Raw genomic sequence first — 13,786 nt, forward strand, 5'->3', positions numbered from 1 at the left:
GGATGCAGATGGGAGAGACGAGAATTAAGGGAATGAAGATTAAGAAACTTGCAGTGAAGTAGCAGTGCCAGAGCCATGCTCTGTTGAATGGTGTTCTCTTTAATATGCAATAAACATTAGTAAATGGAGGACTGTGGAAATGAGGGGAAAAAACAGCAATTGCCAGATAATTTTAAACACGTGTTTCTTTTATTTAGTGTTACTCCAATAGAATGTTAGTTTCCCCACCCTGTTGATTTCTCCCCCCCCCCCCCCCCCCCCCCACATTATGCAGACTTAAGGGTGAATATTTTTGGTTAGAGGTGACTGTAAATATGTTCCATATTCAATAATTCACCATTATACGAGGTGACATGTAAATATTTGTATTTAAATAAACTTAATTCTTTATTTTTAAAAACTCCCATGTTTGTTTTATCTGCACTCTTGCTATATGTCGCAGTATTGCATCATCCATTAATAGTTTTAGCACGTTAACATTGTGATTCTTTTAATAGGATTCTAACATGCATTCAAATAGTTTAGAGCGTACTTTTAATTCTTAATGCTTTTGAGCAGGAAAAAAAACTTGACTGCTTTGTACATATTTTTTGGCTGCCACCAGTATGTCGAGTGCTTTAAGTTTGAATACTTCCATATTTCAAAACTCTTACTGATGGAATTAGAAAATGATTTCTGTGCAAATTTGTTTTATGATGTAAAATAGTTTCCCTGGATTCATAGAAGGGCATGAGATGTTTGTTTGGTGTCCTTTTTTTCATAGAAGTAAGATTTCTGTGTGAGAGATTGGGTTTTGAGTTGTGGGTAGGTGGGTTAGATCTTTAGATGTTCAAGCTTAGGCCTATTTTTCAGACTTTGGTGCTTAGTATCCTTGATAAGAAAAATGCAGTGCATGCTTTCAAACTTGTCTACCTTATTAAATAGTTGGTTATGGTACATTTCACTATTGACATATTACATGGCTAGCTTAGCAATCAATACCAAGACTCACCTTTTTTTTTTTTTTTTTATTTAGTCCGCTGTACCACAAGATATGCATGAGCCGCTACTGTAACTAGTTTGTAACAAAACAATCATACCTAGCTACATTGAACATAGTGGACAGAAAAATTGGGACCTTGTCTATTGGTACCTCTCTGCCCGTTGTACGCTAAGTTCCCTGCCTGCACATACCAGCCTCACCTTAGGTTGCCCAAAAAGCACTTTTCACTGTAATCTTTAATAAAAGTTCTGCAGTCCAGAATGTTTAATGCAGTTCTGGGCTTGCTGGGTTTGTGTGTTTTTGTTTTTATTTTCTAACCTGGTTAAAATCACATGAACATAAATTATGTGCAAGACTTATAGGCAACATTGCACACCAAAATGAAAAGAAATATCATGGCGGCTGACAATATGTTGTAATTCTATATTCTTACACTAATCAATTTTTTTGGAAACCATGTTGATCGCAAAACCTGAAATACCATTACAGGCTCAGTTTGCTAACATGGAGTCTGGGTGTGTGTTGACTTGGGATATCATCCATAAGTGACCTGATGAGGTGCTCTGATAAAACTGGGGTAGTTGTATTATTTATGGGCATTATATTCAACACATTTATTCTAATTTTAAATAGGAAAGATGCACCTTGACTTCTCTTGAAAGGGGGCTGTTTTATATAAATTCATGTGGGGTTTTTATTCATTTATGTTCATGTATGTGAGGTGTGCCAACTTGTGGAAAGGGATTTTAAATCGCATGTAGAATGTCGCATGCAAACACTAGGATGTGTTTTAGATATGGATGTGTTAATTGTACGCTAGTTATGGGTATTGTGTTTCACAAAATGGTGTGTCAAATACCGTTAATGTTGGGTTAGAATTAAGGAAGAGTGTATGCTAATTTTGTCATATTTATATAAGAAAAGGAATAGGAATTCAAGGAAGGAATAACAATGGTTTCATGACTGCAAGTTACAACCAGGAGAGACTGAGGGACCCAAATCCTTTCAGATTTAAGCAAATGGCGGTGAAGACACATGAAAGAGGTGTTTAAAATTATGAGGGGACTTTAAACAAAAACATGGTGGCATAAATCAAAATTGGTGAAATGTCTTGCACAAATTTTGAAGTACTTATTTCATGCGTTCATAGCTTATGTAATCAATGCAGTAGGTAGTGTACTTCTTGGATGTGGATCTCCCTTATCACCTTGGTAAGAATTGGGTTAGTTGAATGGCCTCTCCTGAATTTTTTTTACAAAACTGAGTTTTTTTGAGGGATTTTTTTTTTTTTTCTAGCCTTAAAACAGCTTTTTAGTTCTTAAATATGCTACATTCTCCGGTTAAAGATGTAACATGCCCTTCGTTATATGACCTTAAAACTGAGTGAGGGTATCAAAAGTAAAATTGGACATTTACACTCTGACCAACATCTAATAAAAATTAAGTCACGATTCCAGAAAGATGCAGAAAATGTGACACTGTTTCCATAAACTAGTCAGATATGCCAAACAGAATCCATTGAGAAGGTTTAGCTGACCTCTGATTAGAGAGCTGTAGTACAAAGTTATTTAGACAAGTTCATTTTATGGCAAAAGTATCAAACTTTATAATGCTCCCATTAGGGTTTGCCACAGCGGATATCTTGTTTTATAGCTTATCAAAGAAACTTTGACTTAATTTTGAGATTGTATAATGTCTGTGAAGCAGTTCTTTTAGGAGAAATCTAGAAAAACTGGCCACATCCACAGAAGATGCATCTGGTCGAAAACAGCTACAGTATTCTGAAGAAAAGAACTTTAAACACTGGGTATTACATAGTTGTGCCACTGGCATGGCAAACACTGTGCTGTTGAAAGGAAGATTCAACACAATTTCCCATTGGGATTAATAAAGTATCTATCACAAAAAAAAAAAATTTTTAAAACACTATAAACTGACCTAGAGTCAGTGAAGAAAATAAAGCTGAAACAAATGTTTTCACCAAGATAATTTAAAACATTTAAGATCTTAGCATGATATGATTTAAAGTTCTAGAATAACCTTTTAAATTAGTCTTTAATTGGCTCCTTGGTAATAGGAAATTTCAAACATCTGCTGCACTGACTTTAACAGGGAACAGTGAAGTTCTGCAGCTTGTGTGTGTCTCAGGCCTGGACTGGAGTGTTTTTACTATTCCTAATGTACCTGTCAAGGGTAGCACAAGCAGTAATCAAAGATGGTCTAAGGAGGATGCAATTTATTCTTGGAATCTGTATTTCTGAAGAATTTAGGCTCTACAAATCTATTCAGGTTTCTCTGTTTCCCTTTACAAAATCTCAGAGGTGAGTTTGGTGCTGGCAGTAGTGGGGGACAAGTCCTGACCAGGAGCATCGATCGTTAATCATAGTCCCTCTGTTTTCATTCCTCATTTATGTTAATCCTGCATTTATTTAATCTAGTTTTGGAACACATGGGCCACAGCATTGGGTAGGGCAGTCTATGGAGACCTTTATGATTTTTTTGTTTTTGTTATCCTGGTTTCTCCACTACTACATAAATCTTTTACCAGTTTGAAAAATCCCCCCCAAGTTTCTCAGACTAAATCGAAATTGACATGTAAAAATGAAAGTGTGATATTCCCTTTTTTGACACTAGAGGTCAGGCAAGCCTTTCAACATTTACCTGATCATAAAAAAAAAAAAACCACACACTATTGTAGCTATGCACTTTCCTATTAAATAGCTACTGTATGTTTATTTGTAAAGTCAATTTGTTTTGTCTTTATACATTTTAAATAGTTTTATATCTTACTCTTGCCTGCTGCCCAACCCTCAGTCTTTAATTTTTTTTCTTAAATTACAGTAAGAAACATGTTCAACAGATGGTCAGAAAATAAGAACTGAAATCTGTGTCAAAATTCCAAATCTGGACACCCTTAGTTAAATGGTGCTTAAGAATTTGGCCTAGGATGGCTCAATGCTAACAAAACTTGCATTAATCGGTAGTTTAAATAAAATTTCTTGTGGTGCTGAAATTACACATACTCTGAGATTAAATTTGTTACTTTTACAAATGTGACCTACATTGGTGATTATGCCTCTGATCAATAAAACTGGAACAGAATAGCTACTTGAAGATCTTCCGAGTGTGTTGTTCAACATTCAATACAGTGGGAGACAGATGTAGTAAATTAAAAAAAAAAAAAAATTGAAATGGAACCAGATATTTTATATACAGTATATAAAATAGAATGACTGTTCAAACTTCACGTTTAAACAGGTCAGATCAGGTTGGGGTGCATGCACTGGTAAAGTGTGTTGTCACACCCACTTCACAACAAAACAGCTCGGGACCCTGGTTGGCAAACCCCCAGGCAGATGCACGCTCCACTTTCCCCACACCCACCCCAGAAATGAGCATCTATCTGCGTCAGCTAGGTGTTAAGTGGGTGTCCCCTTGGCCTGGTCGAGCTGCTCTGGTCTTCAACAATGAGGATCCTGTGAGCTGGATCACCCTCAGGGAATCGTGCCACATGGGCATTTCCCCATGACTTTCCCCTTGGGGATTAATAAAGTATCTATTTAGTGCTGTTGGGACTCTGTAAGCAACCGCTCATTTGACACAAAGTCAAACCAGTGGTACCCAAGGATTCCCCAAAGAGATGCAGTACCACAGAACCTGGACCTTCATCCTTTTGCAAAGATCGCGTAAGTGCCACATGTCCCAGCGACCTCGTGACCCAACTCCCCAATGCTCTCCCAATCAGTCTACTGACTTCATAAGAAAAGTCACCAGAGACGTGAATGTCGCTGCCAAGGTAAGTAAACCTCTTGATGAGGTCAATATTCCCTCCACAGAATAAAGACCTCTTTAAAGGCCTGGATCTTGCAAGCCCAGACAGTCGGACTTCTCACTCAGTCTCCTGAGAGCCCCAATCAGAGTCTCTATTGACTCTGAATCTTTCTTCATCAACAAATGCCCCACAGCCACTAGACCCAACGACCCTGCCCAGCTCCGAGTCCATCCAAGCAAGCAAGAACATACCCCTGATGAACCCCAGAATCAAATGGGAAAACCCAGAGGTTTTGCCTCCACTCTGCAAAGCACTCACAGTACCCGTGTACAGGCTGCCCATGATATCCAGCAACCTTGGAGGGGATCCGACAAAGTCTTGGCATGTACTACAAGGCGGCTCGATCAACAGAATTGAACACTTTATGAAAGACAACAAAGGCTGCAAAGAAACTGCTGATATTTGTGTTTGCTCTCCAGAAGAACACCCCCAGTGCCCGGATGTGGTCGATGGTAGACTTCTTAAGTGTAAAACCAGACTGGTCCGGATGCTGGTAGGTGGCAAGTGATCACAGATCCTATTGAGGATGACCCTAGCAAGGACCTTACCCAGCACTGAGAGCAGTGTTATCCCCCTGTAGGTGCCACAATCCAGGTGATCACCCTTCCCTTTCCAGATAGGGACCTTAAAACCACTGTATCTATTTCTACTAAACTTTGTAGATATTTCCGGTGTCTAGTCTATGTTAGAATAGAGGGTAATAATTTTACATTTTTAATGAATAAATATCTAGAAAAATAAAAGTGAGACAACATCATAAAAAGTTGCCATTTTCACTTGGCATGGAGATCTGTGTTTGAACTGGAGTAACAAAAGTCATATGATATGGCGGGAGTGAGAGAGGGTGTGTGTGTTCCTTCACTCTCATTTGTTTCTTGGTGAACAAGATGCATTTTACAGCTGTGATGCATTCTACATGCCTTATTATATTTCATTATTATTACTGAACAATTGAGAATAATTATTACTGTTGTACAAATTGTTTTAGCTGCAAAATTAATTCTGTTTCTCTAAATCTTACTCTTAATTTTATAGTAACATTTCGTAAAGGCCTAATAAGATTAGTAGCACTGCCAGATTCTCAATAATACTAAGCTACATTTTGTCTTTCTTCCAAACAAAGGCAGGTTGAGAAGCTGAGTGTATCAATATACTGTAAATGACAAGAGAAATGTAGCTTGATTCTAAAGATGACCTAACACTGGTACAATCTTTGTCTAAGGCAGATGTCATAATGGACACAGTGAATGGAGTTTGAACTTTTCCGGGCAAATTCCCATGGTCCATTATATGCACTGGTATTCCTGGGAGGTTCTAAATCTCTGTAGATGGTGGTAAGAACTACCAAAGTTACTGTGATGGAGTGTTCCACAGTTCTATTGGCCTCTGGAGGTGATTTACAAGCCACATACATATTAACAACTTGGTCAGAGTCAGAGAGGCGAGATTGCGTTGGTTTGGACATGTGCAGAGGAGAGATGCTGGGTATATTGGGAGAAGGATGCTAAGGACAGAGCTGCCAGGGAAGAGGAAAAGAGGAAGGCCTAAGAGAAGGTTAATGGATGTGGTGAGAGAGGACATGCAGGTGATAGGTGTAACAGAGCAAGATGCAGAGGACAGTAAGATATGGAAGAAGATGATCCGCTGTGGCAGCCGAAAGAAGAAGAAGATAGATATTAACAACTTGGTCCTCATCAAATTCAACTGAAAAATACATTGTTGTCAAAGTATTCAGACAACTTTTTAGTATGAGGTTCCAGTTAATACCTTTTTATGACAGTGATGAATACAATGGATAACCAATCTTAATTATTGCCTTCCTTATTGACTCTTCAAAGTACTTTTTTAGAAAAATTTGGAAGTGTCATCAAGTCACACCTATTTCTTGTTACATATTCCCTGATTTTGACTTTCTCCCTTGTTTCTGGTGTCCATATTGAGCAATATCAGGTTACTTTCATAGCTGGATAATAAATAGTCCCTATTTTGAAAAACAAACCTGGAGAGAATAAGCAAATATTTACCTACATGAATGAATATCTCTGTTGCTTTGATCTCTTCTTTTTTCTGCTCTTGCCTGTTTTATCAAATATACAATACAGGAAAACCTAACAAAACATAACATTTTTGTATAACTTCTAATGAAGAGTCCTGGAGCCTCATTTATAAAGTTTGCGTAAGCACAAAAAGGCTTGAAATTCCCACATAAACCTCGGGATTTAGAAAAGAAAGCTTGATGGGAGGAATGTGTGTATATTTACAAAAACTTTAACCCATGTGTACACACCACTTGGGAGCAACTGGGAAAAGACTACATCCTTGATCGAGTTGGGAATGCAGCCCAATCAGATAAATGACGACTTGCATGCATCATTCATATCACTTACAGTAGCTGTTATTGTAATATGTGTTGATGTGACAGACACATTAAAGCACAAATGTGATGAATATGATGCACACACTGTATTTTAGTTCTATTTTAACAGGACCAATGCTGTGTTTTTGCACTGAAGAACTTTTTTTTTCTCTGTCAGTTTAGACTACCTATTGTCACTTCTCTGAGAACTGGCCGACAGGTTCAGCCAAGATTCACTCCATCATGCCCGCTGTGCTGAAAGCCTTTAACTGATTGAGAAAATTCTACATCCAGTTTTTATATGATGTAGGTGCATATAACATAGCATGTTGTAAACAATATAAAAAGGCAATCTGCATCAGTGTCCATTTTCTTCATGTGCATTTTAATGCACTCATATTGCAATAAGGGCACCTATTGAGAATGAAGCTGCTTTTGTTAACTGTAAGCAGTGATATTCTATTAACATACAAGTCATCTGTGATGCTAAGATAAGACTCACAATTGTCAGGACTGCTCGCACAATGAATGACACATAAAAAGGCATCTTTAGTTGTAGACGCCATTCCCAGATCAAAATCAGAGAGCGAAGATGTGTGTTTTTTTCCTCCTTGCATTACACGCTCTGACGGTGGCTAACAATTGGAACTTTTTTTATTTCAGGCATTGTGTGACTGGAGCTCATGGCATTTACAGCATCAGTAACACATTGCCATTCAACATATTTGTGCTTGTTGCTGACACCCTTAGGCCACCAAATAAAGGTCCTTTTCATGCCTCTAATTTAGTGACGAGAACTTCTATCTCACACTACTGGATACGTTAAGTGGCTGCACATAAAAATGTGAACCATGGTCTGTTTTCACAGGTCAGTTAAAAAAAACATGTTGTCAAGAACAAGAAAAGTTCAAGAAGCCCCCTGCCAAAAAACACTTCTTATATGACTGGGAAGGGCACACAGAATTTCTAAGGAATTCCATATATTGATAATAAATTTTTCAAATGGAAAAAAGAAAAACTCACTACCAGCCTGTGCGTTGGAGCTGGGGAGTCCTCTACAGCGCATCTTCAACCTGAGCCTGGAACAGGGGAGAGTCCCGAGGCTTTGGAAAACATCTTGCATCCCCCCGTCCCAAAGATATCACGTCCTAGTGAGCTGAACGACTTCCGGCCTGTCGCTCTGAAAATACATGTGATGAAGACCATGGAGCGGCTGCTGCTTCACCACCTAAGGCCACAGGTCCACCACGCCCTCGACCCTCTGCAGTTCGCATACCAGGAGAAGCTGGAAACGGAGGGTGCCATCATCTATATGCTACACCGATCCCTCTCTCACTTGGACAGAGGCAGTGGTGCTGTAAGAATTATGTTTCTGGACTTCTCTAGCTCCTTCAACACCATCCAACCTCTGCTCCTTAGGGACAAGCTGACAGAGATGGGAGTAGAGTCATATCTAGTAGCATAGATCGTGGACTATCTTAAAGACAGACCTCAGTATATGCGTCTAGGGAACCGCAGGTCTGACATTGTGGTCAGCAACACAGGAGCGCCACAGGGGACTGTACTTTCTCCAGTCCTGTTCAGCCTATATACATCGGACTTCCAATACAACTCGGAGTCCTGCCACGTGCAAAAGTTCGCTGACAACACTGCTATTATGGGCTGCATCAGGAGTGGACAGGAGGAGGAATATAGGAACCTAATCAAGGACTTTGATAAATGGTGCGACTCAAACCACCTACACCTGAACACCAGCAAAACCAAGGAGCTGGTGGTGGATTTTAGGAGGACCAGGCCCCTCATGGACTCCGTGATTATCAGAGGTGACTGTGTGCAGAGAGTGCAGACGTATAAATACCTGGGAGTGCAGCGGGATGATAAATTGGACTGGACTGCCAATACTGATGCTCTGTGTAAGAAAAGACAGAGCCAGTTATACTTCCTTAGAAGGCTGGCGTCCTTCAACATCTGCAATAAGATGATGCAGATGTTCTATCAGACAGTTGTGGCGAGCGCCCTCTTCTACGCAGTGGTGTGCTGGAGAAGCAGCATAAAGAAGAGGGATGCCTCACGCCTGGACAAACTGGTGAGGAAGGCAGTCTCTATTGCAGGCACAGAGTTGGACAGTTTGACATCCATGGCAGAGTGACGGGCACTGAGCAGGCTCCTGTCAATCATGGAGAATCCACTGCATCCACTAAACAGTATCATCTCCAGACAGAGGAGCAGCTTCAGCAACAGACTGCTGTCACTGTCCTGCTCCACTGACAGACTGAGGAGATCATTCCTCCCCCACACTATGCGACTCTTCAATTCCACCCGGGGAAATGTTAAAATTACACAAAGTTATTGTCTGTCTGTTATACCTGCATTGTTATCACTCTTTAATTTAATATTGTTCTTTATCAGTATGCTGCTGCTGGAGTATGTGAATTTCCCCTCGGGATTAATAAAGTATCTATCTATCTATCTATCTATCTATCTATCTATCTATCTATCTATCAACAACAAGCCAACCAATCAAATTTAGCCCAATGCTCAAAACTACTGTCTCCAAAATCTTCAGGTTTATCTCTAACAATCTAAAGTCATCTCTTGGTAATGTGCATGTCACGAAGCAGTTGCACAGTCTTGGTCTACATGATGTCTAGAGTTGAGGCCAAACAACACCATGTTTCACTGCCTCTCCTCAGTACAGAATTCCAGCAAAATAATCTGATAAATTCTGTTTTACATTTGTGTTTTTTGATACCTCACATCTGAGACTCAGATTACGGCACTCCCTGGGTGCCTTGTCTGTTGTCCCAGTGTATGCTCCGACCACAGTGAGTGATGTCTCGAGGGCAAGGGAGACATTTTATTCGCAGCTTCGCTTGGTGATTGATGGGTGTCCGCGGGGTGACACTCCTCTAGTCATGTGTGATATCAATGCAGCCACTAGCATTGACAGGGCTGACTATGAAGATTGTCTCTGTCCCCATGGGTCTGGTGACCGTGGTGAAAGTGGCTCCATGCTCCTTGACTTTGCAAAAGGTCAGGGGCTGCGAATCGCTGGATCCTGGTTCCAGCCCCATGAACCGCATTGTTGGACTTGGTACTCCAATACTGGTGGTGCGGTGAAGGAGATCGATCACATCCTCATGGGCAGACACTTGAGGCTCTTGCAAAACTGCAGGGTCTACAGAAGTGCCCAGTTTGTGAATTCTGACCACAGACTTGTTGTTGCTACTCTTAGGATCCAGCTTAGGTCCAGTAGGTTACCAGCTACTAGGAAAATGAGCTTGGACTTGGCCAGACTCCAAGATGAGGCTGTTTCTAATGAGTATGCACACAGTTTGTGTAAGGAACCTGCAGATTTGGATACGACTGCCGATCCTAATGTGATGTGGGAGACCTTCCGTGACAAGACCCTGAAGGTTACTGAGGGTTGTGTTGGTGTTACTGGTGTTTCCAGAAGGAGGTGTTTCATCTCGCAGGGCACCCTGGATATCATCGAGAGGAGTCACAGCGCACGGCTCAATGGCAACTCTGGTCTGTACCGGGAACTGAGAAGGACGGCTGCGAGGGCTCTGAGGGCAGATAAAGAGGCGCTGTTAGAGGAATCTGTGAGCAAGTGACACACCATCTGTGGTCTAGCGACCCACGTCCTGCTTACAGAGGAATTGAAGCATTACGCACATCTAAATCTGTTCCTCGGTGAGCCGCAGTCAGGGCACCTGATGGAACGGTCCTTACAGATGACACTGCAGTTGTGACCCGCTGGACTGGCTACTTTGAGCAGTTGTTCAAAGCTGATCCTCCGGCTAGGACGTTGGATATCTCTGGGTTCACGGTTCTTGAAGCTGATCCTCCCGTTACCTGTGAACCACCCAATCTCACTGAGATTGCACAGATGATAAACCAGCTGAATCTGGGGAGGGGGGGAGGCTGTTGTCCCTGTCTGGAAAGGGAAGGGTGATCGCCTGGATTGCAGCAACTACAGGGGGATGACACTACTCTCTGTGCCGGGGTAAGGTCCTTGCTAGGGTCGTCCTCAATAGGATCCGTGATCACTTGCTCACCTACCAGCAACTGGAACAGTCTGGTTTTATGCCTAAGAAGTCTACCATCGACCGCATCCTGACATTGAGGGTTCTCATGGAGTGCAAACGTGAATATTGGCAGAGTTTCTTTGCAGCCTTTGTCGATTTTGGCAAAGCGTTCAACTCAGTTGATCGAGCTACCCTGTGGGACATCCTGAGGGTTTGCGGGATCCCCTCGAGGTTGCTGGATATCATGGCTGGCCTGTACACTGGTACTGTGAGTGCTGTGCAGAGTGGAGGCAGGACCTCTGTGTTTTTCCCAGTTGATTCTAGGGTTCGTCAGGGGTGTGTTCTTGCTCCTACTCTGTTCAGTGCTTGTATTGGCTGGGTGTTGGGCAAGGTCGTGGAGTCCAGCGGCTATGAGGCATCTGTTGGTGAACAAAGATTCACGGATCTTGACTTTGCTGACGATGCTGTGATCTGGACCAGGCCAAGTGGTTGCCCACATAACACCTGGCTGTGGCAGATAGAGGGTCATTTCTGGAGCATGGGACTGGACCACGTGTCTGCCTGGGGGGTTGCAAACCGGGATCCGAGTTGTTTGGTTGTGTAGTGGGTGCGGCAACACACTGTACCAGTGCATGCTCCCCAACTTGACTTTACATATAGAAACAGTTTGTGCATTCTCTTTCCCACGGTTCACTCATGCTTGTTAGGTGCAGCAAGTGACGGCTTTTGATCTTATGAGATATCACAATTCGCTCTATATGCTCCTGCTAGAATTTCTCGGATTATGAGAAAGACTACCAGAGAGGAGATTACAAACTCTAGATACCTCAGAGGATGTTTATCTCTCTCTCTGTCTGGCTGTTTCTCTTTCTATCTTCCTCTCTCCACTCAGGAAGGAATCAAACATCCAGAGCCCATGCATCATTTGGGTCACCAGAAATCCAGTTAATTCAAAAGTGTAAAATGGCCATACCTGTATAAAAATCACCCATTTGGGTTACAACCTCCAGACTGACTATTAGAGAACATAGGCACATGCAAAGAGTCAATGACTCTGTTTGTGAGGTTTCCTTGGGTACTCCAAGAGAAGAATAAACCAAGAGGTTGAAGTGAAAAGTATAAAAGAAAACCTCTGAATTTGTCAATTGAACCTACAGCCAGAGTTCAGTGTTCCAAACAAAAATTTCTAGCAAGGCTAGTTTTAGAAAGAAAGCACTTACTATCCTGCAAATTGCTGTGCAGAGTGCCGCCAGTGACCACAAATGTAAGCATGGAGTTCTTCAGTGTTTTATCTTTTACATTATCTTCACAAATAATGTATCTAGTAATAAATAAAACATTTTTAAAATGTATTCAGATACAGATTTTCTCACCTTTGTGTCACTAATTAAAATGGAATTTCTGCTTCAGATTTTACCATAAAAAGTATTATTGTGCTGTTCTGATTAAACATTATTTGAATTGATTTAAGTAAAGATTAAGATTAGTACCATCTCATGGTGATGTTCAGCATTTTTTGTACGGAAGGATAGCCTGTCTTTGGTTAATGATGTCATCAACCTGAGCTTTTAGCTCAGTTTGGCTTTTGAAAGCATTATCAGTATGTAGAAATCTTTTATAGATGTTTATTTCTTCATATACAGTAAATGCATAATTGAGAGACTATATTAGCATTTAAAGGTTTGATTTACCATTGTTATGGGAGCTTCTACTGCATTTAAAAGAGTACCAGCGAGCATACCTTTTCAAACATTCTTACTACTGAGCCAGAATATGTACCAAGAATGGTTGCTATTTATTTGAATGTTATTTATTTGTTTTACATTTGTAAAGAAAAAGTAATTCTGTCATCAAGTTTTGTAATTTTTTAATATATAAGGATTTCTGAAATCATTCTGTGCTTGTAATTTGCTTTTAGCTTTACTCTGTTCCAATTGGCTTCAATAAACAAAGCAAACCGGAAACTCTTCCCTGTGTGGTCATTGGAAGGATGTTTATCTGACTGTCGACTGAAGCAGGGCACTTGAGACAGAGGACAGGACTATTATCTTTTAAGAAAATGGGTTTGAATCCTGGATGGATGGATGGATGGATGGATGGTTTGAATCCTAAGCCAGGCCACTGGCTGTGTGACATTTGCCCGCTCTTCTCATGCTTGTGTGGCTTTTCCTCTGGGTACTTCAGTTTTCTTCTTACACTCTAAAGATGTGAGTGTTAAATTAAATTGTGATGTAAATTCTGAGTGAATACGTCCATGCGTGTGCTCTGCCATGCATACCTTGACCAAGGATGGTTTCTGCATTGTGCCTGATGCTACCATAGTGAACTCTAGCCCATCCTACCCTGAATTGGACAAACCAGATACAGATAACACATCTTTCATTGTGTAGTCTCATCACACCCCAGGTAATGCTGATAGGCATTTATAAGGACAACCACAGAAGACTATCAGTGACTGTGTGCTGAGTGGAATAGATACTACATCATAAATAAATCAGTAAATAATATTTTACTATGGCAAGGCAAATTAACATTTAGAGATATCTCAAGAAGAATTTTAAGATATCAGGAAATGCATTTTAGAT

General features: G+C 40.9%; 1 protein-coding gene and 1 long non-coding RNA gene across 29 annotated transcripts in view; one reads left to right on the forward strand and one right to left on the reverse strand.

The window, feature by feature from the left end:
• cdh31 (cadherin 31) overlaps nt 1-13,786 on the forward strand; it is a 438,121-nt gene that overhangs the window by 266,967 nt on the left and 157,368 nt on the right. The window lies entirely within an intron of this gene.
• LOC127529178 (uncharacterized) overlaps nt 1-13,786 on the reverse strand; it is a 412,696-nt gene that overhangs the window by 214,500 nt on the left and 184,410 nt on the right. The window lies entirely within an intron of this gene.

This window comes from Erpetoichthys calabaricus, chromosome 9 (assembly GCF_900747795.2).
Source record: "Erpetoichthys calabaricus chromosome 9, fErpCal1.3, whole genome shotgun sequence".
In the NCBI taxonomy this organism is placed as follows: Eukaryota; Metazoa; Chordata; class Cladistia; order Polypteriformes; family Polypteridae; genus Erpetoichthys; species Erpetoichthys calabaricus.